The following is a 10,159-nucleotide window of genomic DNA, read 5'->3' on the forward strand; positions in this document are numbered from 1 at the left end:
TAAGGAACAACTTGGGGCTGGGAACATAACCTCACTAGGTGCATAACCTCCAAGGCTTCATGTTGGCATATCATTGTATTGGTTAGCTCTACTTCCCTTCTAACCCCCACAACACTAGGTAGGTGTCTTAGTCAGGGTTTCTATTCCTGCACAAACATCATGACCAAGAAGCAGTTGGGGAGGAAAGGGTTTATTCAGCTTACACTTCCACATTGCTGTTCATCACCAAGGAAGTCAGGACTGGAACTCAAGCAGGAAGGGCAGGAAGAAGGAGCTGATGCAGAGGCCATGGAGGGATGTTCTTTACTAGCTTGCTTCCCCTGGTTTGCTCAGCTTGCTCTATTATAGAACCAAGACTACCAGCCCAGAGATGGTCCCACCCACAAGGGGCCTTTCCCCCTTGATCACTAATTGAGAAAATGCCTTACAGCTGGATCTCATGGAGGCACTTCCCCAACTGAAGCTCCTTTCTCTGTGATAACTCCAGCCTGTGTCAAGTTGACACAAAACTAGCCAGTACAGTAGGAAAGAAAGGAGGTTAGAGAGGAAATGGGGTATAGACCTCTTTTGGCCAACAAAATAGACTACTTCCTGTTAATTGGGGTCATTGTGTTTCTTGGGGCAAGTCCAGTCTTTGTCAGAATATGCAGCAGTCCAGCAATCCAGAAATAGCAAACACAACAGCAGTGGGAGTAACAGGCCCTCTTGGGCCTCTCCAGAGTCCCCAGAATTAAGCTGTCTGCAGCTGACAAAAATCACACTCCTCTAGAACACAAGGCAATCATAGTTAATGGCTGTAGACAAACTGAAGCAGCCCATATACCACACATGGGGTTAAAACACAAATTCTATAATTGGGTTTTTAAACCAAAACTCTCACAACATTCTCCCCTTTTAGTCCAAAATAAAGCCTTTTCTCTAATAAGCTAAATACAGTAAGAACAATTATGAGGACTATCAAATAATTATATTTACAATGTCCAGTCTATATGTATTTGGCAACCTTGGAAAAAGTACTCCGCTATCTTGTCCTGGTGAGTCCAAAGCTCTGAACCTAAATCACCTTCTATTATAACTTGAATTATCAACCTAAAAACATCTTAGAGCCTAAATAATTGAAGCTTTTGTCTTTAATCTTTAATAAGGAAAACTTTAAGACTATAACTATCTAGTCTTCAGACTGTCCAGTCTCAGTAATAGGAAAAAGCAAGGCTTAGTGTCCTAGCTGAAAGAAGTCCGTCTCAAAGTCTGCAAATTTTTGAGGAACGGGTGAGGCTGGATCACCCAGCCTACTTACTCTGTTTTCATTGGTGTATGATCTGTTTGCTTTGAAAACACACAAAGCCGGGCGTGGTGGCGCACGCCTTTAATCCCAGCACTCGGGAAGCAGAGGCAGGCGGATTTCTGAGTTCGAGGCCAGCCTGGACTACAAAGTGAGTGCCAGGACAGCCAGGGCTACACAGAGAAACCCTGTCTCGAAAAACCAAAAAAAAAAAAAAAAAAAACAAAACAAAAAAAAGAAAAGAAAGAAAACACACAAACTTTTTCTTTTTAATGGTTTTTCAAGACAGGGTTTCTCTGTATAGCCCTGGCTGTCCTGGAACTCACTCTAGACCAGGCTGGCTTAGAACTCAGAAATCCGCCTGCCTCTTGAGTGCTGGGATTAATGGCGTGCGCCACCACGCCCGGCCCACACACAAATTTTTAAAGGTAATATTATAGGTACATTTCTGCATTAACATGTATGGAATGCATGGTGCGCATAAACTAGCTAGTGATTTTTCTGCTTAATGTTTGAGCAGGTGAAAGGCATCTATCAATTTTATAAGTCCATTTGAACTGCTACCAAACTGTAATATAAATCTCCATCCATAATATGTTAAAGGATGGCATGTAATATGTCATGAGGACCAGTTAGCCAAAAACATTCATTGGCTATACAGAGACATTCATGTCTCAGCTAGCAGGAGGTCTTCCCAAGATATAATCTTTATAACTTTTGATGGTAACCATATATTTTTCATTCCCTATTAAAACATAAAGAAGCTGGGCGTGGTGGCGCACGCCTTTAATCCCAGCACTCGGGAGGCAGAGGCAGGTGGATTTCTGAGTTCGAGGCCAGCCTGGTCTACGGAGTGAGTGCCAGGACAGCCAGGGCTACACAGAGAAACCCTGTCTCGAAAAACCAAAAAAAAAAAAAAAAAAAAAAAAAAAAAAAAAAAAACAAAGAAAACTGTCCTTCCTTGCATGCCTAAGTCATCCTTGATTGGATAAAATAAAAAGCCTATTAGCAAAGGCAGGAAGTAGAAGGAGTAGGAGTTCCAGTAGAGATAGCACTCTGGAAAAGGCACAGGAGGGTTTGCTAACTTTAATTTTTTCAAAACTTATTTTTAATAATAGTTTATATATGCTTTAATCTCACTTGTAACCCACCAGAGGTAGTGAAAAAGAAAGGATATGGGGGAAGTGGGTCTGTTTAGAAAGGTTCTTTGGCTCAACTCCTGTCTGTGTTATCTGGAAATCAGGTCACAGGTTAGTGGTGGCAGCTTGATCCACTCGCAAACACTTCACAGATACACCAGCAGTCCAGTTGGGTAGAGTCAGGATAGCAAACACAAATCGGCAATGGTGGCACTAACTTAGCAGAGACAGCCAAGCCTCAGCCTTGGCTTGAGTCAGCAGGAGGGACCTGGAAGGACACCAGGAGAAATCCTCAGCTGGGCCTCTCTTAGGGAAGCAAAGATCAGGGAAGACTTGAGACCCACAAACATTATACACTTAGCTCTATAAGCAAGCCTAGCTCAGCCTCCTTCACTGTCTGATGAGTCCTAGTCATACCCTCTCTCTATGGTATCCTGACAAATGGAGTTCAACTACATAATGTAAGGTGGGCCAATACGTGAGTGTTGCTAGCTAAGAATCCATCACATGTCCTTCCACATGCTTGCTTTAGCAGAATATCCATTCTCCTGTGTCTGCTTCAGCTAAACGTTCCTTCATGAGTCTGCCTTAGCCTTTCACCTGTGTCCACTTCAAGAAAACACTCCTTCACGTGTTTGTGCCAGCAAGAACCTATCCAACCATCTTTCCAAAGAACTCTTAAGTTTCCACTTAGATTCATCACCCAGACTTGGAGGAATTCAGACATATGAAACTGAGAAGTAACTACCAGCCATGTAGCAGACAGAATAGTATAAATGGGATAACTGAGTTCCAGGTTAGTTGGGAGCAAGTCTAAGACAAGACCAAAGGCATTCATAAATAAATTGAATCCTCTGTGTCATTATTTGAGAACTGGGGTGAACATAGAAAGGCCCCTGTAGCTATCAGGAATCAGCTTGACAGATACAGGTTGCCTCTGAATCCAGCAAATATCACCCATAGGCAACAGGGACCCACGCATCTATTGCCATGGTAATCACCATGCATTCCTAGCGTCCATTTGATTTACCTCCCACCTTTACCTGTGAGCAGTTACGGCACATCCTAAATAAAAGGCAGACCCTCTTGACCTTTGCTCTCTCTGTTCTCTCTTTCTACCTTCGACTCCATTGCTCCTTTTGTTCCCTTCCCTACCCCCCACCCCTACCCAACCCCCCTCACCCTCCACAATAAACCTCTCACGTGGAACTGCATTCATTGGCCTGGTGTGGTCTGTCCTGACATGAGCCGAAATTCTATCACAACAGCCCCTACAGTTACAATTACAGAATCAGCTTTTTAGAAACTCAAAGCAGTTGCCTATTGTAACCCCAAATATGTATCAATGGTATGGTGTACATACATTAGTTTTCCAAATTCTGCAAAATGAAACACATCCACCTGCCAGATTTCATTTCTTTCTTTTACTTACCTTCTCTTTTCTTTTCTTTTCTTTTCTTTTCTTTTCTTTTCTTTTCTTTTCTTTTCTTTTCTTTTCAAGACAGGGTTTCTCTGTATAGCCCTGGCTGTCCTGGCACTCACTTTGTAGACCAGGCCTCAGACTCAGAAATCCGCCTGCCTCTGCCTCCCAAGTGCTGGGACCAAAGGTGTGCGCCACCACTGCCTGGCTTCATTTCTTTTAATACCCCTCAGGTTACTTCCAGCAGGTAATTGAGATTGGTTATACAGAGAACAAGTAGGACAATTTCTTATAGTTTCCTTGGCTTGTTGCCAAGTAGTAGAAAGTATTTTCTTTTTGTTTGTTTTTTGTTTTTCGAGACAGGGTTTCTCTGTATAGCCCTGGCTGTCCTGGAATTCACTTTGTAGACCAAGCTGGCCTCAAACTCAGAAATCCACCTGCCTCTGCCTCCTTCCTGAGTGTTGGGATTAAAGACGTGCGCTACCATGCCCGGCTGAAAATATTTTCTTTAAGACTTTACTGTTAACATGATATTTTTCATGAAAATTTGAGGCTTTTAATAGAGTTCCTATTAATAGTTGGCCAATGTCCTTGTGTTCTTGTGCCAATGGATCTGGCAAACCTATATGAGGCTAAATATGAGTAATATGAAATGGATAGTTGTAGAGAGAATATCTTATGTCTGTATGGTTGTGGCACCTGTCAATAATAAATCTGATAGCCTATGGCTCAGGCAGGAAATAGGAGGTAGGACATTGAAGAAGCAAAAAGAAATAGTGAGTTAGAGCAGGTGCGGGAAATTCACCCAGGAAGATGTGACAAGATGGATACATAGTACCTGAGTACAGGTAACCAGCCATGTAGCAGAATGTAGGTTAAAATAAATGGGGGAGCTTAAGTTATGATTTTAGTCAAAGAAAAGTATAGTTATATGGCGAAGGTATCTGTAAATATATTTTGAGTCTGAGTCTTATTTCTGGAAGTATGGGATTGGGAAGAAGAATTAGGACAAACTTCTACAGATAGTTTGTATTTATGATTGCCTGTTACAGTTGCATAAGTAACATTAATTCTGAATTATCAGGAATCAATTCAGCAGTTTCTATATGCAAAACAACTTTCTGCATATTGAGAATCAGTACTTATATTAACAGATTCATCCATGAGGATCGCATACAACTCTGATTTTTGAGCTTAAGTATATGGGCTTTGGATCACTTTGCTCATTTTGTCTGACTTATAGCCTGTCATTCCCAACTTATTTGCATAAGTATAGAATGTAGGTGCTTCAGGAATTGGCATGCTCTTTGGAATACATGGGAGAATCCAATTTGTTCTTTTTATAAACTGTGAATGCTTGCTTTTAGGATATTTGTTATTAATTTCTCCCAAATAGTTACTACAAGCTCTTTGCCAATCTTCACTGATTTCCCATAATGATATATATATAATCTTAGTATTAGGAAAGTGCATTAAGAGTTCAGCTGGAGGGCTGGAGAGATGGCTCAGTGGTTAAGAGCACCGACTGCTTTTCCAAAAGTCCCGAGTTCAAATCCCAGCAACCACATGGTAGCTCACAACCATCCATAATGAGATCTGACTCCCTCTTCTGGAATGTCTGAAGACAGCTACAGTGTACTTACATATAATAAATCAATTTAAAAAAAAAAGAGTTCAGCTGGAGCTGGGCAGTGATGGCATACTCCTTTAATCCCAGCACTTGGGAAACAGAGGCAGGTGGATTTCTGAGTTCGAGGCCAGCCTCATCTACAGTGAGTTCCAGGACAGCCAGGGCTACACAGAGAAACCCTATCTCGAAAATAAATAAATAAATAAATAAATTTAATAATCTATCCCATATATTTCATCCTTGTTCAAAATTATGACCATTTCCAAATTATCCCTTAAAATTACAACCTATCTATAATTTATAAAATAACCATAACCAGACACCCAAACCCAAGGAATTGGGATGACAACTCTCTATGGCTTCTTCTTGTTGAATAGGGGTGATGAAAAACTTTCAAGGGGGTGGGAAGGGGTAGGAAAATTAGAAAAGATGGTTAGATTTTAAAAAGCTAGTTTTAGCATCTGTTATCCAGTATCTGTATGTTTAGGAGGCTCAGGACTTGACTGAGATTTAGACTGGATCTATCTGAAAGGCTGGATGAACCGAGTCCATTAGGCATCAGCAGTTATTCCTGAAGCTGTTTTGGGAGGCAGGTAGCTGGAACAGTAGGTCCTTTGAGTATCCCTGCAGATGGATCTTGTCAAAGCTGTAAATTTTGTAATATACAAAAGTTTTATATTATTAAGATATTTGTAGGGATAATATAAGGTGCACAGATCAGTTAAGAATGAATTTTTTCTTGTTTAAGCAGGTGAAAAACAACTATCCTTTTATGAGTTAATCAGTTAATTAACTGATTAATAACCAATTGTAATAAATCTTCATTCGTGTCACATGAAGGCTGACACAATAAATCTTAAGGAGTCCACAACTGCCAGGCAGTGGTGGCACATGCCTTTAGTCCCAGCACTTGGGAGGCAGAGGCAGGTGGATTTCTGAGTTCAAGGCCAGCCTGGTCTACAGACTGAGTTTCAGGACAGTCAGGGCTACACAGAGAAGAAACCCTGTCTGGAAATGCCCCCCCCCCCAAAAAAAGGATTTTTCAACCAACACGATTGATTCCCTAATTTTAGCTGAGGTTTTGGCTAGAGACATTTGGATGTCTAAGCCAGTTACAAGACTGTTCCCATGAGGAGGGATCAGCAATTTAAGTTACCTGTCTGGTTTGATTTTCTTGAAAAAAATTTTTTTCTATAGTCAAGATATTAAGGTGAGAGCCGGGCGTGGTGGCACACGCCTTTAATCCTAGCACTCGGGAGGCAGAGGCAGGTGGATTTCTGAGTTCGAGGCCAGCCTGGTCTACTAAGTGAGTGCCAGGACAGCCAGGGCTACACAGAGAAACCCTGTCTCAAAAAAAAAAAAAAAAAAGATATTAAGGTGAGTCTTCCCCTGTCATATCTGATCCATATCACTCTGGCAGGGGTCCAAAGCCCTTTCTTCTTTCCTATTAACACAAATACAGAACCTCTCTCCCAAAATACCATGTCCTTGGTCCAGTAACCTGAAATCATCAAAGATATAGACTGACTCAACTTAGTAGCTTGACCTCTCTCCCAGAGGATTTTTAATATCATAACCATCAAATTTATAACCACATGCATTTTGATAATTAAAACAATTCAAAGCAATTAAAGCAATCTAAAAATCTGTTGAGACAGTGTTTCTTATCTCCTGCCTTTTTCTTAGACTAGATCAAGGCCATCTGTCTGAGATAAGGTTATTCTTCCTATCTCCTGCTCTCGACCTACAATTTAAGATCAAAAGCCTTTTTTCTCCCCCAAGACAGGGTTTCTCTGTGTAGCCCTGGCTGTCCTGGAACTCACTTTGTAGACCAGGCTGACCTTGAACTCAGAAATCCGCCCGCCTCTGCCTCCCAAGTGCTGGGATTAAAGGTGTGTGCTACCACTGCCCGGCTTTTTATTGTTTTGGGTTTTTGTTTGTTTGTTTGGTTGGTTGGTTGGTTGGTTTTTGGTAGTCTGAACCGTTTTTTATCTTTTCCAGAACTACCCACCTCTCAAGCATTTCCAACCTGTACCTCTCCAGTTTCAGGGCCATCTCTGCAATTCTTTCAAAAATGAGAGAATAGAGTGACCCTTCTGGTTTTCCTATTTCATAATTTTTGTTGTTGTTGTTTTTCAGACCCCTCCATATCCATTCACAACTTTTCCTATTATTCAGCCATTCTCCCAAACTTTTTTGAGACGGAAAACACGAAGAAGACAAAGAAATAGAAAATCCCGTCTGGGAGCAAAGTGGGAGAAAACGCAGCCTTTTTCCTAATCACTCTTTTGCTGACATTCTGAAACAGTATATGAATTCCTTCATACCCTGATGTGTCCTCTACAGCATTAGGAACTGTGTTTCCCACAATCCCTACATCTGGGCACCACTTGTTGGCATATACATTTTTATTGCATTCCTATATCTCTACCTCCTTTCCAACCCAACACTAGGTAGGAGAGAAAGGTTAGAGGGGAAAGGAAGCAACCTCTTTCAGCTAACAAAATAGACTACTTCCTGCTGATTAGGGTCATCCTGTTTCTTGGGGCAAGTCCAGTCTTTGTCATCAGAATATTCAGCAGCCCAACACAACAGCAATCCAGCAATAGCAAATACAACAGCAGGGGTGTGGGGGGGGGCAGGACCCTCAGCAGAGAGGAGGAACAGTAGCCACAGCAGGCCTTCTTGGGGATCTTGAATTTTTTTTTAAATTAGGTATTTTCTTCATTTACAGGGGATCTTGAATTTATACTCTCTCCAGGGTCCCCAAAATTAAACTATCTGCAGCTGGCAAAAATCATGCGCCCCCACCCCCACCTCCATCAAGAGCATAAGACAATCATAGTTGATGCTGTGGATGAAATGAAACAGCCCTATATCCCACACCTGGGATAACACACAAACATTCATATAACATAACTGGATTTTTAAATAAACCAAAACTTGCTACAGTTTGGTTTTTGAAGAGAGCAAAGGAAAGTTCCCCTAGCCTATGTAGCTGGTCTTTGCTACCTTATGGGCTCTTTTTTCCTCCCCCTTTATCCTCCAGTTTATCCCCCTAACACTAAATAGGAGAGGAACAAGGATAGAGATGAGAGGATTTAGGAAAATCCCTGAATGTAATTTCTTTTTGTTTCTTCTTTGACCATTGCTACTAACAAACTGCAACCAATCTCCCTAAATGACCAACATTCACCAACCTTACCTCTCGGGGGTCCTTGTATTTATATATTTTCTGAAAAGTTCCTAGAATTCCAAACATCCACAATCACAGAAATTATCTGCAGCTGACAAAACCATGCCTCTGTTCCAGCATGGGGCAAAATCATGGTCAGCTGCTACAAACAAGTCTACAGCAGCCCTATATCCCTACACCTGGGATTAAAACAAAAGCACATTCTTATAATAGTCATGTGTTTTTAAAGTAAATTCCAGAATTCTCACCAAAAGCCTGCCACAGGCCCGGGAAGAGGAGCAATACACCGTCCTTCAGATAGGAGGTTTGAGAGCAATGTCCAGGGATAGGAAGACATGGGTCAGCGGAGGGAAATTGACCTGTGCAGATTTGTTAAGACATGTGGACATTTAGCCTGGCAGAAATGCAAGGGTTCTTCTTCCCACCCTCCTCCTGTAGCTATTACCTGTGGAGCTACTGCTCAGCTTCTCATCCCACTCTGGAAGGCAAGGAATGTAGGGGGCTAGAAGGATGGGTAAGTAAAGAGTGTACTGCTCTCGCAAAGGACCAGAGTTCAGTCCTCAAGCTTCTTCATTGAGCAGCTCCAGGAGGATTCAATGCCTCTGGCCTCCATGGACACCCCACCCACACAGACACATGCATACATGCATATAATTAAAAATATTTTAAAGGAATATATCAGAAGTGCTCTGGTGCAGATCTCAAAATACTGAGCTTGGAGCTGGATGTGATGCAACACACTTGTAGTCCCAGCCCTGAGGGGTGAATGCAAAGGAGCAGGAGTTCAAAACCATTCTTGGTTAATAGAGTTCAAGGTATCCTGTGCTACATGAGACCCTATTGCAAACAAACTAGCAACCTGAGCTCCAGGGGAGAAAGGCATCATCGTTTTGCATCACCCTATTCCCATGAGACTCGGGGCCACGGAACCACCCATACTATCATACCAATGCTGTAACTTGGCTGAGCTTGAAAGGGATGATATGTGTGTAAGAGAAGCTGGGAGACAATGAAGATGGATAAATACAGCTTAAATAACAGCATGCAAGCTTTCCTGGATAGAGAGCCAAGGTCCCTGGGCATGACCTAGGCTAATGGGAAAGATGAACACAGAGCAGCTTCAGTAGATGCTTAACAGACACTGAAATCAAGCTTATTCCAAAACACCATAAAGATGAAGTGTTTCAGGATGAAAGAACCATTCTACAACCTGCAGAGCCACCCAGTAGCCATAACCTGGAAAGTAGCAGTCATTGTGAAATGAGTCAACACACAGCTGGGAAGGGGCAGGTAGCACAAGAACATAACCATATCTAGAAACTGAATTCTTTTTACTGACCAACTCCCAAAGCAGCATTGATGAGTCAGAAAGTCTTGTTACTTTACACTCCTGGCTTGCAGTCCATCATTAAGAACATGTTCAAGGAACTGGAGAGATGATTCAGCAGTTAAGTGCACTGTCTGTTCTTCCAGAGGACCCAGGTTCCATTTC

This window comes from Mus caroli, unplaced genomic scaffold, assembly GCF_978045245.1.
Source record: "Mus caroli unplaced genomic scaffold, Mus_caroli_1 scaffold_5, whole genome shotgun sequence".
Lineage (NCBI taxonomy): Eukaryota > Metazoa > Chordata > Mammalia > Rodentia > Muridae > Mus > Mus caroli.